Here is a 20,555-nt window from a genome sequence, read left to right as displayed (position 1 = left end):
AAACAAAATGCATGTTAACATGATTTTAGTGTTATTAAATCGCTCACTAACCTTTTCTGTGTGTTATATCCAATTTTACAACCTTATTGTCATGACGGCGTAACACCGTAAACATTAAAACCCTAAAATGACTGTAAAAATGATGATTTACAGCTCAAATAATACACAAGTTTTAACAGAAGAATTAATGTAGGTGCTTTTATAAAATTATATGCTTCACGTTTCTGCCTTTAAACCCTCTAAAATTTACCCCATTCACTTCTATTGTAAGTGCCTCACTGTAACCTCCAATTTTGCTTTTTTTTATAGAAATCATGCAACAAATAGCTGTTGATTGAGCTTATCTTGTATCGAACCAGGTTAAAAAAACCCGAATAACAAAGGCTAACAATTCTATAAAGGTTATAATGACTATGAAGCAAACAACTAGGGGACATTTTCACATGAGACAAGACAAATACAGAATGAGAAAGATGATAGTTGGAGAACTGTGTAGTTACTTCCAGTATTTGGTGCTGTAGTGTGCCAAAATATAGTGTTCTATTAGTTAGCTTTATAGACAGAGTTTTTGGTCAAAATCTTACTAAGAATTGGGCGCAGAATAGCGCACAGAGGGTTAAAGAAAATGTGTCCCTCTCTGGGAACTCTTTATTTGAGAGTAAGTGGCATAGTATTAGGACAGGATATGCAGAGAAGAAAAAACAACATTCTGACTATCTGGGAGCAGAACGGAGAATTGAACAGTGCATAAAGGAAAAGAAAAAGACAGACACACAGTGGTTGTTAGTCACCTAGCAACAAGTCTTCCATCAACACCCCCCTCATTCCCTAAGCCTCTCTTCCAAAGTCTCCCCACTGTGCTCCTTAATTCAGCAAATGTGCTACGGATGTACTCCACCTCCTCCCCAGCCCCCCTGTTTCCCCTTACCCTGACAAAGTACGTTCCGAGTTGCACTGAAGAACACGAGCCTCCACCTCACACACAACCACTCAGCCACCCCATTGACCGCTGAGGCCTTTCTCCCAGTGCACAAAGGGCCAAAGCACAAAGCCCTGAAAAGAGGGGCAGGCCCAACAGGGAAAACATTTGCTTCTAATTGTGATTGACTGCATAATTAAAATGATGTTCTTTTTTGTAGCGGAGGTGCACTAGATGCTGAGGAGGGGCAGAAAGATTCATGTTAAAGGCTGCACTTTGTCACCAAGTAATGAGGAGAAAGCATTCCTGCTGGGTAGAGTGGGCAAATATTGAGACTGTGCATGGAACAACTCAGAGCGCCTCTTCAAGTGTTTGCACAATGAGAACAGAAATGCGTTGGGTCTAACACATGTGCACACTATTAGACCCGTATTTAAGTAGGCAGTTGTATAGAAATATGAGCACACACATAGGCAATTCTGAATTGAAACATAAACACACACAGACATCAACAATATCAGCTCTGCAACATTTTCAAGATCTTTACACAGGAATACAACTGAAAGTGTAAATATGAATACAGAATGTGTAGTTTGTGTGTGTTGTTAGCAAGGCAAATACAAGACCATCAGAAAGCCAAACTGCAATTCAAACTTCCACACGGGCAAATTGGAGGGCAATTGTCATAATAAGTCCCACCCGGGGTGCCACAATAGAGACATTCAAACACCCCCCAAAGGTCAACTTGTTTTCACTGCTTTTGAATGTCAGAATCACCTTGGTGACCATTCTCCCCTCACCTCGATCCGTGGGTTGTCTGTGCTGTCTCTTCCCTTTGTCTCGTACCTCAGGGTTATACAATGCAAAAAGAAACAGATACGAGGGTGCCAGACGTGTAGGAAACAAATAGGGAAATACACTGAAATTGCACAGAATTAAACAGATGTTTGTTGAGTTCCTAAGTTTCCATCATTGTCATTTAAAAATTAAAAATCAGGTTGTTGTGAATACATATCACTTGCTAAGGGTGGCCTTAGGCAGAAAGAAAATGCACAGGAAACCTAAATTGCTATGGCTGTACCACCATAGACAATGGGGGACCACCACTGGGGGACACCTACTCAAAATATACTTCAAATTAGTGGTTAACACCTATGCGGTTTTCCATGACTGATTCACAAACGGTTACATTTGCTTTGAACCGTGTAAAGTACCAATAGTTCTTCTAACACTACGCTTAACCATAAAAGCGCTTCATCATTTTAACCCTGTATTAGTAAGCGTTCAATTAATTTTCATAAAATAGATATTTGAGTAAATTCTCATGTATTGTTGTGTATTGTATTGAATGGCATATTAAAATTGAAAGCAATATTAAAGGAATATTCCAGGTTCAATGCAAGTTAAGCTCAATCGACAGCATTTGTGGCATTATATTGATTACCACCAAAATTAATTTTGTATCATACCTCCTTTTCTTTAAGAAAAAATGAAGGTTACTGTGAGGAACTTACAATGGAAGTGAATGGAGCCAATTTTTTTGGAGGGTTTAAAGGCAGAAATGTGAAGCTTATAATTTTATAAAAGCACTTAAATTAATTCTTCTGTTCAAACATGTGTATTATTTGAGCTGCAAAGTTGCAATCATAATTTTTACAGTCTTTTTTAGGGATTTATTGTTTATTGTAAAATTGGCCAAAGCTTTACACAGAAAAGGTTAGTAAGCAATTTTATCTCACTAAAATCATGCTAACATGCATATTGTTTACATTTTGTAGCTTTACTTTTGAAACAGTGAGTATTTTAGCATTTACGGGTTCACTTCCATTGTAAGTGCCTCACTGTTACCCACATTTTTGCTTTTTGTTAAAGAAAACGAGTGACGAGTCGAAATACATTTTTGTAGTTGTCAACATTATGCCACAAATACTGTGGACTGAGCGTAAGTAATCTATATTTCTTTAATAACCCATGACATTTCTCTTTCAAAACATGTTTTGAGTGCAGCCCTGTCACATTCAAAATGTTTTAGGGTTGAAAGTTAGAGTTGAAAGGTTGAAGCAAAAATATCTAAAAAGCAAAAATGCCATAGCAAACAAATATAATCAACATGATCACATGTGAAGTTGGCATGATGTTTCCGATAGTTTCAGTACCCTAGGATCGGTGACAGAATGCCGACGCGCTGACATGCAGCATTCTTATCAGACATGTTTGCAGTGGTTTCAATATGTTTACATTTCCATCTGGCACCTGTGGCAATTGGCAGCACATTACATCAGCAGTGTGGGAGACTCATGTTCAAAGTCAGGCTGTAACCACGTTTGAGTTATCAATGACGAGGTTTCACTTTCCCCCCCCAACATTACTTTTTTACTCCACTAATGGTTAAGGTAAGGTTTGGGTTGGGGGATAAAATCTACTAATATATACTTTTCAAGTCAATATTATTGTGCTTTTTACAAAGAACAATATTTTTGACAAGGTCAACATAAGTGTAATCATAACTAAATACTGATTTTAATTAACTTTAAATATAATGTCAGAAAGATCAAACCATTACTTTTTAAAGGGGGAAATGTCAAAGGGTTGCATAGAAAATAAGGGGCAAAAACAAATCCTGCAATGTCAAATCACCCAAGAAAGTACTGAGTAATAATGGATAACTACATGTACTTAATATGGGTTAAGATTAGGGTTAGTAATTACTATAGTTGTTGTAATTATATAATATGTAAATGTAGAACAGTACTGTAAAATGCTACCCAAGATTTTTGTAATTTAAATAAGAGCAACAACAAAAAAAAGGGTATTCTATATAACCTTTTGAAATATATTAGTGATGAATAGGGGTATGCATAAATGATTTGTTTGCTATTATTATTTTGAACTATGCATTAAACAGAGGTAAATATATCATCTAAATTAATCTTAATTATGAGAACTAAGTCATGTCACACAAATGGCACTGATTGTTTTTGATATAAGCTATTTTAGTGCTGATAGCTTATTTTTTTAGATAAAAAAAGCAATTGTTTATATTATTATATTAAGAGAATATGAGAATATCAACACCATAATACATTGGATAAGAAAATAATGCATTTTTTTACTTTGGAGCTGTTGCTTTAAATTATCTGTCTTGAAATAAGGAGCTTGAGTCTGAGTTTAAATGTGCTTTCCAATCCAGGATACAACTTTTATGTTTCAGGCCCTTATATCTCCTATAACCTTCTCATAATCCAAGGCAAATTCAAACAAGAAATGCCCAGTCACAAGGCACACTCATCATAGTAATAATGGTTTGAAAAAAGGTCATGAGCACTGGCTGTCATCTCAGAGCTCCTCGATGTGTCTCTCAGCTCCAGAGACTTTTAACTGACGCCAATTAAAGAGATTACATCTCAGTTTAAAAGGAGAGCTGAAGTCCTCCATGCTGGTGATCTTATCTGACAAGGTTACCAGATGCCAGGCAAGGAGGGCATGACCTCCAAGGCTTTCAAGTGGCCTCTTAAGAGTGGTGTTTTCACCACTCCAAACGTCAGTGCCCACAAGCTTCTGTTTGAATTACTTCTTAGACACTGAAAATTTTGCATGTGTGAATTTTGCTCATGGTGACAGTCGGTAAAATATGCATTTTTTTTTTTTATTCTGTCACATGAAACCAGCCTCAAAATACGTTTTAGGTTTGTGCTGGTAAACACTGTAAAAGAGGCTTTGAAATGAAGAAATTACACAATCCTGTAATTTACAATGCTGAGGCCAACTTCCATCAAAATGTTTTTTTATGAATAGTGCTTGATATGAATGGAAGTAAAGAATTCTTGTAAAAAGAAAATGGACTATGTGATCACATCTAAGCATTATATCAGCATAAAGCATCACTAGGATTTTAAAAAAGGTGACAAATTGAGTGCAACCATTCTTGCAGACCACAAACACAAAATATGGGTATAAAAAGCCTTAAAAGACCCTTATATTTGTGCTAAATTACAAATCTTAAAGTGAATTATCTCATAGTGTATTTGTTATATTCTGTTCTTTGTGACCATATTATCTGACAATTGTGTCGCGCAACTTTTTATTACAGAAAAATAATTATGCAGTTTGTATATGTACTTATTTTGTTCCACCCTCCTATACAAGCAATTAAGTGTTATGAAGTGCTCTTGATTGTTGCACCTTTATTCTCAGCTAGTGATCTCTGTAGCTCCTTAAGAGTGATTCTTGGCCTCCCTGTACATGTGGCACCTCTCAGAAGACCTCTTGAGAGAGTCCTTTTTTAGGCAGTGTCTAAATGGTATGATGGAGCTTCCGCTTCCTTATAACTGAACCATCATCGCTAAACTGGTACAGGCAAACTATTTGTGTATTTATTTTTCATATATTTTGGGTATTTTTTGTACACTTTTTAAATATTTATCCCATTGCATTTCATTCAAACTGTAGTTAAAATGTAAGGATACTAGAGTATACTGTTTTGCATCTTTAAAATGCTTTTAGTCTTCAACTTCCATCCTTCTGTGTTCACAACCTTATTAATGATCCCTTAACTGTGGAAAAACATTTACAAGGCCAAGCATTTATTTTGTCTGTCAAAACTGTAAAGCCTAACAGTATGTGCGCTTCAGTATATGTCATATATGTATTTTGAACAGTGTTCATGTTCAGAGAAATCACTGCTGTAAAGTATTATTAAAGGCTTTTTAAAAAAACACAATTCTGGAGCATTTTGTCACAAATTGATTTCATTGCATTTCTATCCAATTAAATTTAAATTAGCTGAATCCATTTGAGTTGGGACTGCATGAATACTTTTTGTAGCATTGATGAAACTGGGAAGGGAATTTCCATTTCTCAACATTCTTTGCATGGGACTGGATAGGGTGAACAAATATTGAAATAAAGGCTTATTTTATGCATTTTGAGCAAAATGAGAATTGGAGGAGATTTTGTAATGTACTGTTGTCTGTTGGAGTTTTGTGGGTTACCATTGTGGTAAAGAATTGTGCTTAGGTTGAGGATGGACTTTCACTTTCAAGTGATGTTTGATTTGAAAGCTAGTGGCTAACCCCTTTTTATAATGTGTTAACGGCAAGAGTTTTGTGAAAAGAATGCCATCCACCACCATGATTTGAAATAGGAAGTCAGAAAGTTCCTATAATCAGTAACTGGGGGTGGATACAATGGTCAGTGGAAAAGCCTGTAGAAATAGCAAAGATGACCCTTCGTCTGTATTGTCCTATATGAGAATGCAGAGGACACAGTGTATGCTGTTGATTTGTTTGTGTGTTTTGAGACAGCTTGATTCTTTGTGTATCTGCTTCCTGCCCTTCACTGAAGAGTTGCCCTTCACTGAACTTACCAGCTGGAGAAGTCAACCCCCACAACTCTCTTTCCTAATCATAAAGTAAAGACTTTTTCTGCTGTATCTCCGGAAGCATCATGATGCCCAGTGCATAGTAGAAGCAGGTGCAGAGGAGGTTTGTTTGTATGTGTGTGTGTGTGTGTGTGTGTGTGTATGTGTGAGCGTGTATTTATCACTTTGTGGGGACCAAATGTCCCCATAAGGATAGTAAAACCCGAAATTTTTGACCTTGTGGGGACATTTTGTCGGTCCCCATGAGGAAAACAGCTTATAAATCATACTAAATTATATTTTTTGAAAAGGTAAAAATGCAGAAAGTTTTCTGTGAGGGTTAGGTTTAGGGGTAGAGTTAGGTTTAGGGGATAGAATATAAAGTTTGTACAGTATAAAAACCATTATGTCTATGGAAAGTCCCCATAAAACATGGAAACACAACATGTGTGTGTGTGTGTGTGTGTGTGTGTGTGTGTGTATGTGTTTGTGTGGAGAACAGGTGCAGAGAAACCTGGGGGTATTGATATCTTCATAAAAATAGGTTGACATCATTCTCTGCTATGTGTGATTTGTGCAGGGTTGAAAAATAGTTTTGATGGTAAAGAATTTCGTAATTAAAATGGTGAAAGTATCTGAGAATTATTTATTTTCCTGTAAGGAATCAAAGGAAGGCATAAGATGACTAAAACAGTCCTATTACAAAAACCAACTCTGCCGTGCTGGAAAAAATGAGCAACCGACAATAGTTGTTTTGCGTCAAACAGAATCGAGTCGCACACAACGGTTCCATTCAGATTGTTGAAATGGAAAACAAAGCCAAAAGAAAAGAAAACGTTTCATTCATACTTTTCAGTGACATAAAGAATGATTATCATTAGGTTTATTAATGCTTTTGAACCTCATGTTACTGATTTGCGGTGGCCACTTGCTTATTACTCACACCATTATGGGATTGGGCATTTCCCAAGGATATTAAGATCAATATTACGCTTACTTCATATGACTTGAACAATATTAGGCTATTTGTGGATTAACAAAACACAGCAAGGTCAGTGCACTCTTTTGCTTCCGATTTTTTCTCACACACCAAACCTGGCCTAGAATTTTGTTTACAATATGTAGCCTAGAATCATTTGGATTAGCCTAATTGTAAAAATGTCATTTTAGTTTAGGTCTTAGTTTGCAAATGTATTATAAGACTAGAAAAATAAAATAAATGTAGGCCTACTTAAAAAAAAAATAATAATAATATAAATCTTAATTTAATATAGCCTAGGCCTACTTACGAAAAAATTAATAAAATAATTTAGCGAAAAGTATACACTCTTGATGTTCGGACCTTTTTAAAACATTGATGGCACACTAGCATTTAACAGTAAAAAAAAAAAAAAAAAACGCATTTAAAGTTGATTTATTAAAAACATAAAGTCCAGTTCAACATTGCATTTATTAGAGTTCATTAGTTTTGATTAAAAACGGAAATAGGCCTAACAAATATTTTACATTATATGAATATTGTTTATTTATTTTTTTATTTGTTTAGCCAATTCCATCAATGTTGCTTAATTTCTTCCAACCTCTGAATAGCTAAAATATTTCGAATACTCTAGCTATTCAAAGGAAGAAAGAAAGAAAGACCGAACGAATACTATTTCTACACATAGGCGGTAGTCAAGGTGAGGACACAATTACCGTCTTTACATTCTATCTCCCAACAATCATTGTCTATTAAATAAGATCGTGGCAATTTTGTTAATGTATACATTCAAGATCATTGAGTTAGAATCATAATTGAGGACCAGGCAAACATTTGAGTTCCTTCCAGCATATATTTCTGAAAAATCAAAGGTTAACTGTTGCTCGCCTTGTCTCAGTTCACATTACTCACATTGTTGCACAAAAATGAAAGAAATCGCATCACGTTAATTTAATTTAGCTGCTTTTTTTAATCATCAATGAAAGGTGATTAAAAAAAATAGGTTATGCCAATTTTTTGACGTTTTACCTTTCTTATAATGAATCTCATTAATGCCTTTACTAATCATTTTCAGAACAGCAGTGCTATGCCACAAATACAGCAAGAATCTGTCCAATCAGCCGGTCACTAGTCCTCCCATTGTGGATTGAAATGGAACATGGCTTTGCTTTCAAATACTATATGTTTTTTAGAATAACATTGAATGGGAACATGCTCTTGAACAGCTGGGTCCCCTTTTCTGTTAGTGTATGTGTGTATATTTGTGGCTGGGTGGGTGAATGAGTGAATGTGTTTATATATAAAGACTATGTATGTGTGTGTTTTATGATGATTTTTTTTTAGGTTGTAAAACAAGGGTATTATGCTATAAATATGGTATATTAGGACATTTCTTGTGTCCCCATAATTCAAATCACTTAAAAACATATTAATTTATGTTTTATTGAAAATGTAAAAATGCAGAAAGTGTTTTATGAGGGTTAGGTTTAGGGTTTATAGTTTATAGTTTATAGTTTGTACAGTATAAAAATAATTATGTCTATGGAGAGTCCTCATAAGGATAGCCGCACCAGCACTTGTGTGTGTGCGTGTGTGTGTGTGTTTGAGATTTGAGCTAAAGAAACACAATTTATGATACCACTGATATCTGATATATGCCGGATTATGGGACGGATTATGACTGGCCCTGGGGCCATTTATCTCCAAGGGCCCCCATCTACCCAAAACTTTTGGGTTATGCCCAAAAGTTGTGGAGCGGCAGGGTGTTCGTTGTTCATGGCCAAAAGTGTTTTCGAGCAGGGGGGTTCACCAAACTATATTGCACAACTTTAAATTCCAGGGCCCCCGGGCAGTCAAGGGCCCCCTGGGAGTCAAGGGCCCTGGGCACTGGCCCCATTGGCCTGGTTAGAGGGACTTTGGGTATGCGTTTTCAGAAAAGTGATTGTTACCCAGTATAGTAATTTTTTTGATTGGGGTCAAACTTACCCTGGCTAATTGCAACATTTGTTGCTCATCTGCAGCACTTTATTGTGCTCAATAAATCAGCCTTTAACCCCTCTGTAACTTGTCAGTCACAGAGTGCATAAAGCGGGCCCATGCGGGCAGAGCAGACAATGCCAGCCCAGCCCCAGATGGACCGCAGCTGTGGTTCAGTGGAGCGTGGGCAAACTGCCCTCGTCAGCTGCCTGCATTGCAGCTCTGCAGCATGTCACGCAAGCCGCTCTCTCTCTCTCTCTCTCTTACATGAGGAGGGCTCTTAATGACATTCTGGTGACTCGGGGGTTGGAGCAAGCTTATTTGCCTCTATAGGGTCTTCCGTCATCTTCAGATAGCAAGAAAGTGGTGATGAGCAGCAAGCACAAACCTCAAGCGTTTGAATAATTTTTCCACTGACACAGTGAGCACTGATGATCATTGAAAACATTTAATCACTTAATCTATTCAATTAATACATTACTTTTACACACTACACATAGTATATACATATTATTATACTATTACTATTATATGTAAATTTAATGTAAAGCCAGAGGAGGATGCGCCCCTGAGTTTTTTCCCTCCACTAACAAAACATCCTTGCCTCAGTCACCTTTTGCTTGCTCAGACATTAGTGCATGATTTTCTGTAAAGCTGCTTTCAAAGTAAGTATATTTTGAAAAGCACAAAAAAAAAAAAAATGTGTTGCCCTGTCAGGATATCCTTTGAATTTGGAATATTTAATCTAATAGAAGAGACAAATAATTGAAGTTGCTTAAATTACTTCATTAAATTAAATATTTGTTTAAATGACTGAATGTCACGTGACTATCAGTCTTTCAGGGGTGAGTTGAGTCATTATATATATATATATATATATATATATATATATATATATATATATATATATATATATATATATATATATATATATATATATATATTTCTTCAAATGTCCTAACATCTTTAACCCTCTGATATATAATGTCTACTACAGTGAACATTTTTCAATTCATGGTTTGATGTTACATCCAAAGTACTATGGGGTTTGGCCCTTTGACCCTAACTCACAATTCTATACTCAAATCAGTTCAGTATTATTTGTATAGTTCTTTTTACAATACATATTGTTCCAAAGCAGCTTCAAAGAAAACATAAAACAGAAAAAATTGCATTACAAACCCCTCAAAGGACAAATCAATGGTACCAGTGGCAAGGAAAAACTCAATAATAATAATTAAAACAGCTTAATGGAAAATGTATAATATATTCTGTCAAAAGATGGACAAATATGTGCTTTTGATTTTTTTTTTTCCTTTTGTGATAAAATAATTTACGAGTTCCCATGTCGACCTAGTTCTTGAAGTGGAAATGCTAAACAGATTTTTATAGAAATAGTTCACCTAAAAATGAAAATTCTCTCATCATTTACTCACCCTCATGCCACTGCATGTGGACGACTTTCTTCTGCTGAACACACACAAAAAAGATTTTTAGAAGAATATCTCAGCTCTGTAGGTCCATACAATGCAAATGAATGGTGGACAGAACTTTGAAGTTCCAAAAAGCATAAAAAAGGCATAAAATGAGTCCATAATAGGCCTACTCCAGTGGTTAAATGTACGTCTTCAGAAGTGATATGATAGTTCAATAGTCCTTACTATAAATCGCCACTTTTACTTTCACTTTCTTCTCCACCTACTGGCCAGGGATGAGAATCGTTAGTAAAAAAAGGACTTAAATATTGATCTTTTTCTCACCACTGGAGTCGTATGGATTACATTTATGGAGCCTTTATGTGCATTTTGGACCTTCAAAACTCCAGTTCTGTTGTTTGGACCTAAAGATCTAGAGTGGTGGTGGTGTAGTGGCTAAAGCACAGGGCTGTTAATCAGAAGGTCACAGGTTCTAACCCCACAGCCACCACCATTGTGTCCTTGAGCAAGGCACTTAACTCCAGGTTGTTCCGGGGGGATTGTCCCTGTAATAATTGTAAGTCGCTTTGGATAAAAGCGTCTGCCAAATGCAAAAATGTAAATGTAAAGATCTGAGATATTCTTCTAAAAATCTTTGTTTGTGTTCAGCAGAAGAAATAAATAAACATCTGGGATGGCTTGAGGGTGAGTAAATGATGAGAGAATTATTGTTTTGAGAGAACTATTCCTTTAAAGTGGAAACAATGTGCTAAACTTCATTCAGCCACATGAAAGATGGTCCATCATCCGGAACAGAAGTTGCTGCTAGCCTACAGTCAAATTCTAAAGAGAGGTATCATGAGTGGAGGAAACCAAATTAAATATAAATGATCAAAGCGAAGCCACAGTGCTAGACTGAAAGAACTCAAAATCTACGGTAACTCAGATAACCACTCTGTACAATTGTGCTGGGAAGAATAGCATCTCAGAATGCTTTTGGTGGCACATGGGTGACCTACACAATATTAAGCAGGTGGTTTTAATGTTGTGGCTGATCGGAGTAGAAATAAGCAAGCAATACATGAAAATGGATGTACTGTCTACCGTACATAAATGCTATTCTTAGTGGTGAAAACTTGCAATGCAAGTCAACTGGTCAGCACTGAATAAAAGGTCATATTTGGGTAAAGCCATACAATGTTCATGTAGTAAGAGTTTTTGACCTTGGATTTGACCTTGATGGCATTTGCCCTGAGGGCAGGGTGCCTGTTCACTGTGAATCAATAGGCAGTGGACACAAGCACATAAATGCACATATATACACAGGCAATACACACTGCAACATACACACACAACAAGCATACCCAATTATCCTGTCCTCCATTAAAAAATTATATAATGTATCCCAAGACTGGAAGTAAACTGCAAGAGAGAGCGCTGACATCAGATCCCTAAGCCTCAGGGTGGAGTAGGCTAACTGCTGCACTGCGTTAGTCACACATAATGGGCTCAGTGAGATAAACAGAGCATGATGACATGGGCTAAATAACACAGGCAGCCCCAGCTAGGCCAAAACTCTGCTAATTCGGCTGGTTTTAAAGAGTGTAGTGCAGGGGAGGATCACATCACCCCATCCAGTTAAGACTTCTCTGAGCAGCAGTCTAAATGCTTGAAAATACAAGTAATTGGCTTTGATTTACGTGAAAAGGAAATAAAGATGTACTTGATTTCATCTGATGCAAAATTCTTGGAAATGAATGCCTGATATCTTAAAGGAATAGGTCATCTGGCAAAAGACACACGATGGCACCGAAATTGCAAAGCATGCCAGTGAACACGTTTCTAAGCACCCTAATGTGCACTAACAAAAAATATTTTTGTGGTGCAGTAAATATAGCATAGCAGTACTTTCTACATTGAGTAAGTTCAAATATGAACTTGAAAAAAGTTAATTCTACATTCAAACATAATGAGTAAATTTTGTCCTCATTAAAATAGTTTAACTCCTAAAGATGTTAATTGAAATCTTGCAATATATGTAGAAAATCATGCCCACGCACATTAAAATGAAGACTCCAGTCATATCAGTAACATTATAAAAGATGCTTTATTCTACATGGAGTGGGTCCGCACATGGGGGCTGCCATGTTAGAATCACATGACAAGCCGAATATTACTCATTAATCACAGTAACCATCCTATTTTTTGACACTTTCACTGACTGATTAAAGTAATCATGGCTGACTGTGAAAACTACATTTCTACAATGGCATTTGAAACTAAAAACTATTGATATTCAAGCCGCTAGCCAGGTATCAGCATGACACAAAGACACAAGTTACTGACACAAGTTCAAAATTAACTACTACCATACTACTCTTACAATTCATGCCACAGACAAATATGGCAAAATTAGAGTAGTATGGGTAGTATGCGATTCCAAAGTTAGCTTGAGTGCACATTCAACTTTTCGAAGCTAGTGTTCCCAGCATGCACTGGGCTTCAATAAAGAATGAGCTTGCATGGTTTCACTGTTTGAAAGTTTATTTACATTGTTTGTATGAGCATTACAGCTTATGAAAGACAGTTGAAAGAACAGTTTGAATTAACAACAACAGTGTCCAAGTAAACGCCAATTATAACGCATTAGCCTCTCTCACCCACTCACTTTAACAGCCGTTCAGCGTAATGAGAATTGTGGCCTAATCTAATTTGTGTCTCTCCCTCTCAATCCCGATATTACCTCCAGGCGGGGAAAAACAGCCATGTAAAATGTTGATTTATTTTTGTGTGTGTATTTGTGCATTACGTAAATGGAACATACTTTCACTGAGGTTGTAGTGTACAGGTGAACCGTGTAAATCGAAGAATATAAGAAGGCAAATAATAGTTTAACGTACTTGGGTCAGCTTTATAGCCAGGGACAAAGAATGGGTAGTCCAAGGATGGAAGAATCTCTGGCGCCCTCTAGTCACAGTATTTAATGGTGCATTAGCAATTTCGCCCTAGCAATATGTACAACACTCATACTAAACATTTAAGAATCACAGTTTTTTTTCTTTTTTTCTTCCATGAATAAACTTATACATCATATACAGACATGAATAAATATATATATTTTTTAAATATAGAAGGTATTCAAACAAAACTAGATTCCTATGCTGCAACTAATAAACAACCTCTCCATGAGCAAATAAATAAAGGGCAATGCAGTAATAAAACATCAAGGCCCGCTGACATACTTCAAGGCCACCACATGTGTTTGTGTGCGATTGTTTTCTCTGTTACATGTGCTCTCTTGCTCTCTCTCTCCCACTCTATGCTCTCCAGGGCAATGCCAAGTTGAACTAACCGCCTGCACTTGGTCGCCATATGGCTGCATAGGAGCTGAGAACTTCAGATAGCACTGCGTATTATGCATGAGCAGTCAGTGATGCTGCTAATGCTGTAATTAAACAGACACGGCCGGGTCAGCTGACCCGCATGGTTGGTACTCCTGATGATCCAATCCTCATTAGTGATACTGAAAACAAAAGGGTCCACAGAAAACCGCACTACACATATATTAACCCAGGGGCCCTATTTACATCTTCTAGACAACAGGAGTAAGGTCATCTGGGGCTGGGCATCTTCCAATGCAACTTAAAAATGAGTTAAACAGTTGCATTGTTTTTCTCGGTTCAGTGAAAGTATTAGTTTAGATTGCCAGTTGGTTCTGGGTTGATAAAACATGAAACACCAGGCAGAGGTGAAAGATCTGTTTCAAACAATATAACAGGTAAAATTGTGCATATGCTTCTGAGGATAGCTGGCATGGGAAAAAGGTTTGTGAACATTGATAAAAAAAAATATCAAGATAACAGCAAACACTATAGCTAAAAAATAAATAAATACATTTAAATAGATAGATAGATAACAGTAAAAGCAGGACATTCTGCATTCTGCATTTTCTGTTAATATATTGTGAATTTTTGAGAACACCACATACAGTGTGAAAGTATTACATTTTTATTTCAATTAAAGCACAATTGTATTCTATATTTTTATTCTATATTGTATTTATTACATTTTTCTAATTTGAATGGCATCTGCATTACACAATAAACAGTTAAATTATCAAATAATGTGACCAATTCATTAGCATACAAATGATACGGTTTCCTGAGAATGACCCATATACAGTTGTGTGGGTATTATTTACATATTGAGTATTGTGCATTGCCTTGAAAAGAATAATTAAAAGATGACCAACCAGTTAAAGCTCCAAAATCACATAAAGACAGCATAAAATAATCAATAAGACACCAGAGGTTAATTCCATATCTTCAGAATTGATAAGTGTGGGTGAGAAACAGATCAATATTGAAGTCCTTTTTTACTAGAAATCTCCACTTTCACTTTTTTCGTATTTTGTTTTTGGCGATTTTCAATCTTTGTGCATATCAAATATATGGGCACAGAGGAGAATTTATAAATAGTAAAAAAAACTTAAATATTGATCTGTTTCTCACCTACAGAGCTGAAATATTTTTCAGAAAAAAAGTGATACACATCTGGGATGGCTTGAGAGTGAGTAAATGATGAGATCCTTTTTATTTTTGCGTGAACTATCCCTTTAAGTAAAATATGATATTATTTTTTGATCCAAGCACAAGATCCATCACTCCTAAATGGTCCACAGCTGACTGACTGATACTTGTTCCTAAGTGTCAGGCTCTAAAATACAGTCTCATTACATGTCTGTTCCCTCTGGGATCGAAACAAAAAAAAAAAAAAAAAAAAAAAAAGAGTATGTAGACTGTATATACTACACTGACAGCCAAATCAGGGCCAAAGCCTGGCAAAACAATCTTTGGTCTGCAATTGAGGCCATGCCAAATACTGTTGATTACTGCAGTTTAGGCGGTGCACCTGCAGTTCATTAATTTTAAACTCTCTCTCTCTCTCTCTCTCTATCACTCACTCACTCACTCACTCACTCACTCTCACACACACACACACACACACACACACACACACACACGATTGTGTTTACATACAATATTGCCAAAGCATTAATACATAAAACAGATACACTCTTCTCTCACACACACAATCACAAACTCTCTCTCACTCTCTCTCTCACACATGCATACACTCACTCTCTCTCTCTCTCTCACACACACACACACACCCACCCACCCACACACACTCTCTCTCTCTCTCTCTCACACACACACACATACGCTCTAAATGGTTCCTCTACTTTTCCACATATACTTGTACAAGCTAGTATACAGTACAGAGCTTTATTCCAGCTACTGTTAGTGGCTTGAAGTGTATTTTAAAATGTGTAAAATTGTATGTTTTGCAATGGTGTGCTCAACGTGTGATATGAACAGAAGTACAGGAAATAATTCTGGTAATTTTTAGGCTTTAAAAAATATATATTATACACCACAAATTTTATTTTAACAACAGTTCAGAACATACAAATAGTAGAAAAATTAAACAGATTTACATGTTGATCATTAATATATATATATTTAATAATAAAAATAAGTCAAATCATAAAATTGTCTATATGAATAGATCTAGTTCTTACTGTGTAATGTTTTAACTAAAAGATGTATCCAGTCATAAGCCTCAAACGGGGGTGTCACCACTGGCGCACATTCAAAGCAAAGTAGTTTCTATTTTATGCTCTCTGTGCCATGGTCCCCTTCTTTGATCCTCAAAGCAAAGGGTCAGCAAACAGATGCGGTGTGATTCCTATGACGTTCTGAACTGACCAACACTCAATACTCCTGCAGAATTAATAGCAATAACAGCAAAGAGCCAGCCAACATTTCCAGCTCAGTTACTGATCAATATGAATATAACTGAGAACATATAAACATTTGTTAGAGTGCAAGTAAATAATGACAGATTATTATTATAAAAAAAAAAAATTGTGAACTATCCCTTTAGAGAAACTTACCTTACAGATGAGAATTGAAGGATATAAACTGTTCAGTAGTCTAACCTTGATATGTCCACATTTTTATATGTGGAAATATCATATATTTAACATTTCTTTGAATATTCACACAGCACAAAGCCATTGAAGACCTATTCATAATGAGTGAAATTGTATAGAAAGGGCATCAGCAAGACTGAGACAGGCATGACTATTATGATGTTCTGTCTAGAGACAAATATGACTACGTTAAACGCATAAAAGAGAGAAGGGTGAAAAATGTAAATGATTTTGCCAGTAACAATGTACAGTATTGCATTAAGTAACAACAGCTGCTCAAGGTTTCAGCCTGAATAGGCAGGTCTAAATGTATAGAGTCATTAATTTAGTATTCAGTTACGGGTTATAAATTACTGAATAAATTGGTCTCTGGAAGGTCAGACAACAAGAGCATTGCCAGAAGTTCATCTGCGCTTTCTTTTCTTGCCCACTTTTGCCTTTATCTTAACACAAACAGTGCTGAATGTAGATTGTTTGTTCTATCCAAGGACAACAGAGGACATTCAAGCGGTTTAATCCTCTCCTTAATTTTCTCTTCCTTGCAAACAGAGGGTAAAATTATCCCATTACAGAAAACTGAGAATAATTAATACACACTGATAATAGACTGAATGAGATATTCAGAAGAATGCTAGCAATGAAGATAAGTTAATTAATTTTGTCACAAATCATGTCATCTTCCTTTTATCAATGCATGTTTCAATTTTCTGTTTCAGACTGTAGTTTGGAGTATTGGACCCTCTGCGGAACAGAAATATCTAAAATGTCTTCTTGCCAAAATAATGCTTGACCTCTCGAGCAGTGAGCATGAATTATTTACTTTTATGGTTGTAAAGAGGTGTTCTCATTAGGTTGGGCAAGGGAAAATGGGATAATATTTTAAAATGTATGTAATAAAGCTGCAATTGAAGGGGAGGTGAATGAATCAGAATAACAAAAGCTTTGTTAATTGCAAATCCCAGTTATACATAATCAGCCTTTAAAAAGAGCATCAAATTCCCTTTGAAGATTCATTGATCGTGACCTTTTTAGTAAGTGACTGACTCACAGTGAGGCCATGCTCAGTTTGTATTATCCCACAGTTGATTGGAAAAGACAGCAAGAGGTAAGAATACAGTACATTGGAATACCCGTCATTACTTTGATCAATCTGTTCTATCAGTGCCCCTAATTTGATGATTCTGATCAAAGGGAAGGTGAAATTGGCCATGAATGAACAATTTGAACATGTACAGGTACAGACTATTCAGAGTGGTATTTGTAAAAATAAACGTTGTTTTTAAACAGCTTTCCAAATACGCCCCCATCGGTCATTGATCTAACAAACAGCCCCACCCAAAACTAATGCCATTGGTCATGTCAATGTTGTTGTGTCGGGCTGGACGGGACTTTAATTTTCAAAGTGTCACAGACACACAGTGTTTACAGTTTATGAGAAAATTAATCTACGAATGGCTTACTTATAGTTGTCCCTGCATATTAAGCTGGGATAAGACAAAGTCATTTCACACTGAAAAAGCTACACACTTCAGATTAAAAAAAAATGTTCCAGGTTCAATTCAAGTTAAGCTCAATCGATAACATTTGTGGCATAATATTGATTACCACAAATTAATTTGGACTTGCCCCTCCTTTTCTTTAAAAAAAGCAAATGTCTATAGTAATTATATAGTAGTGGTATATAACAAGAAAATAAAGGGACATTTAGGATACAACACAATCGTAATTAATATCTCTCTCTCCCTCTCATATATATATATATATATATATATATATATATATATATATATATATATATATATCACACACACACACACAACGATCAGACAACATTAAAACCACCTCCCTAATATTGTGTAGGTCCCCCTCGTTCTGCCAAAATGGCACCAACCTGCATAATATTATTATCACCACAATTGAAAAGAGCGGTTATCTGAGTCCCAGGAGATCAGCAGTAACAGAAATACTCAAACCAGCCCATCTGGCATCAACAATCATGCCACGGTCCAAATCACTGAGATCACATTTTGTTTCCCCATTCTGATGGTTGATATGAACATTAACTTTAGCTCCTGACCCGTATCTGCATAATTTTATGCACTGAAGCCACACGATTGGCTGATTAGATAATCACATGGATGATGATTTGGCACCAGATTAGCAAGTTTGATTATTTCTGTAACTGCTGATCTCCAGGGATTTCCACACAAAACAGTCCCTAGAATTTACTCAGAATGGTGCCAAAAATAAAAAACATCCAGTGAGCAGCAGTTCTGTGAATGGAAATGCCTTATTGATGAGAGAGGTCAACAGAGAATGGCCAGACAGGTTTTAACTGACTAAGTCTACGGTAACTCAGATAACCACTCTGTACAATTCTGATGAGAAGAATAGAATGCAGGTTGGCACCGTTTTGGTGGCACTAGGGGGCCTACACAATATTACCGGTAGGCAGGTGGTTTTAATGTTGTGGCTGATCGGTATATATATATATGTAAGAGAGAGATTTTAATTACGATTTTGTGTTCCATCCTAAATATCCCTTTTTTCCCTCAAATGTCCTATTATTTATCACTACTATTTGCTTTAAGTTTCATCATTTACTTCAACACATGTATTTTCTACACTGCCCATTTTAGTAGTTCAAGAACTGTATAGGTTTGACAACACCGTAACTCTTAACCTTCAAGCTAATAAAGCTCTGTTGACTCAGAGTGAAGAGCAGAAATATATATGCTAATATATAATAAGAGAAAATATTTACATTCAATGGCATGAGTGTGAGTAAATGAGAATTTTCATTTTTGGCTGAACTCTCCCTTAAACAGACAGTAGTTTATTTATCAACAGCAGTGCTCAATCCACTACACTTAAAATGGAGACTTTCCTTAAGCAGTCTCTTATATAGAAATACATTTAAATAAACTATGACAGGAGAGACAGAGACATACTGAATGGTTTAATAATGGTGGGCAATGAGTTACTGCTTAATCATGGAAGGTAGACTTTAATGGTTGTCCCCTGTGATTCACACTGCCTTGAATAAAGGATATTTTTCGATCAGATTTCGTTGGTCTTTGAATATATGGATGATTTTTTTAAATACTGATTTTGACTGAGTGACAGACTATTGTGAGAATGGCAATACCCATTTCTACAGTCTTCATTTAAAGCAATATTTAAGACAAATTCACAGAAAAGCTGGTTACTATGATTTAATTTTCCCTGGAGCAAATCATAAATTAAATGGACAAATATCCAGGCTTTTGTATCCTGGAGGGGGTCTCCAGGGGGTCCCTGCAAATGCTGAGTGACATTGTACTGTATTTAAACTCTGTCATCAAACCACAATCTTTATCTAAAAGTAAAAAGGCAGCATTTTTTGAGAAGGCAGCTGACCTCGAGGCATATTTTCTTGTCTTTTCAATGTTATTTTTGTGATTTAAATAAAAGCAATGTGTAAAAATGGAAATGTATTATGTGGGCCCTAATGCGGTGGAAAATAGCAAGGTTTCATTTTCAGAGGTATCTTTACAGGCTTGCCCTATTTAGGGCTAAATTAAAAAAGCTCACAAATTCAGTGTTTCCTTAAATAGTTTTATTTGAATCATCTTTGACAGCCCAGAATGACAAGATCACAGTTTGTCTACATTGCTAATACCCGGGTACTAATGTACAAAAATAAAACCTAAAGAAATAAAATACTGGGTGCTCACCCTTTAATACTGAAATACTTTTCTATGAAATAGCATTGGAAAAATCTTTCAAAACGAGCTTTATAAAACAGTTACCTTCTGAGAGGTAAATTTGAACAAATACAGACACAAACAGTCTGCTGGATTAAGAAAGGACCATAGATTGCAACCAATACATCATCATCAACCTTGGACCAATCTACTCTGATAGAA

The sequence above is a fragment of the Xyrauchen texanus genome, chromosome 28 (assembly GCF_025860055.1).
Source record: "Xyrauchen texanus isolate HMW12.3.18 chromosome 28, RBS_HiC_50CHRs, whole genome shotgun sequence".
NCBI lineage: Eukaryota > Metazoa > Chordata > Actinopteri > Cypriniformes > Catostomidae > Xyrauchen > Xyrauchen texanus.
The sequence above is the reverse complement of the archived record's forward strand: the minus strand, read 5'-3'. Positions refer to the sequence as shown.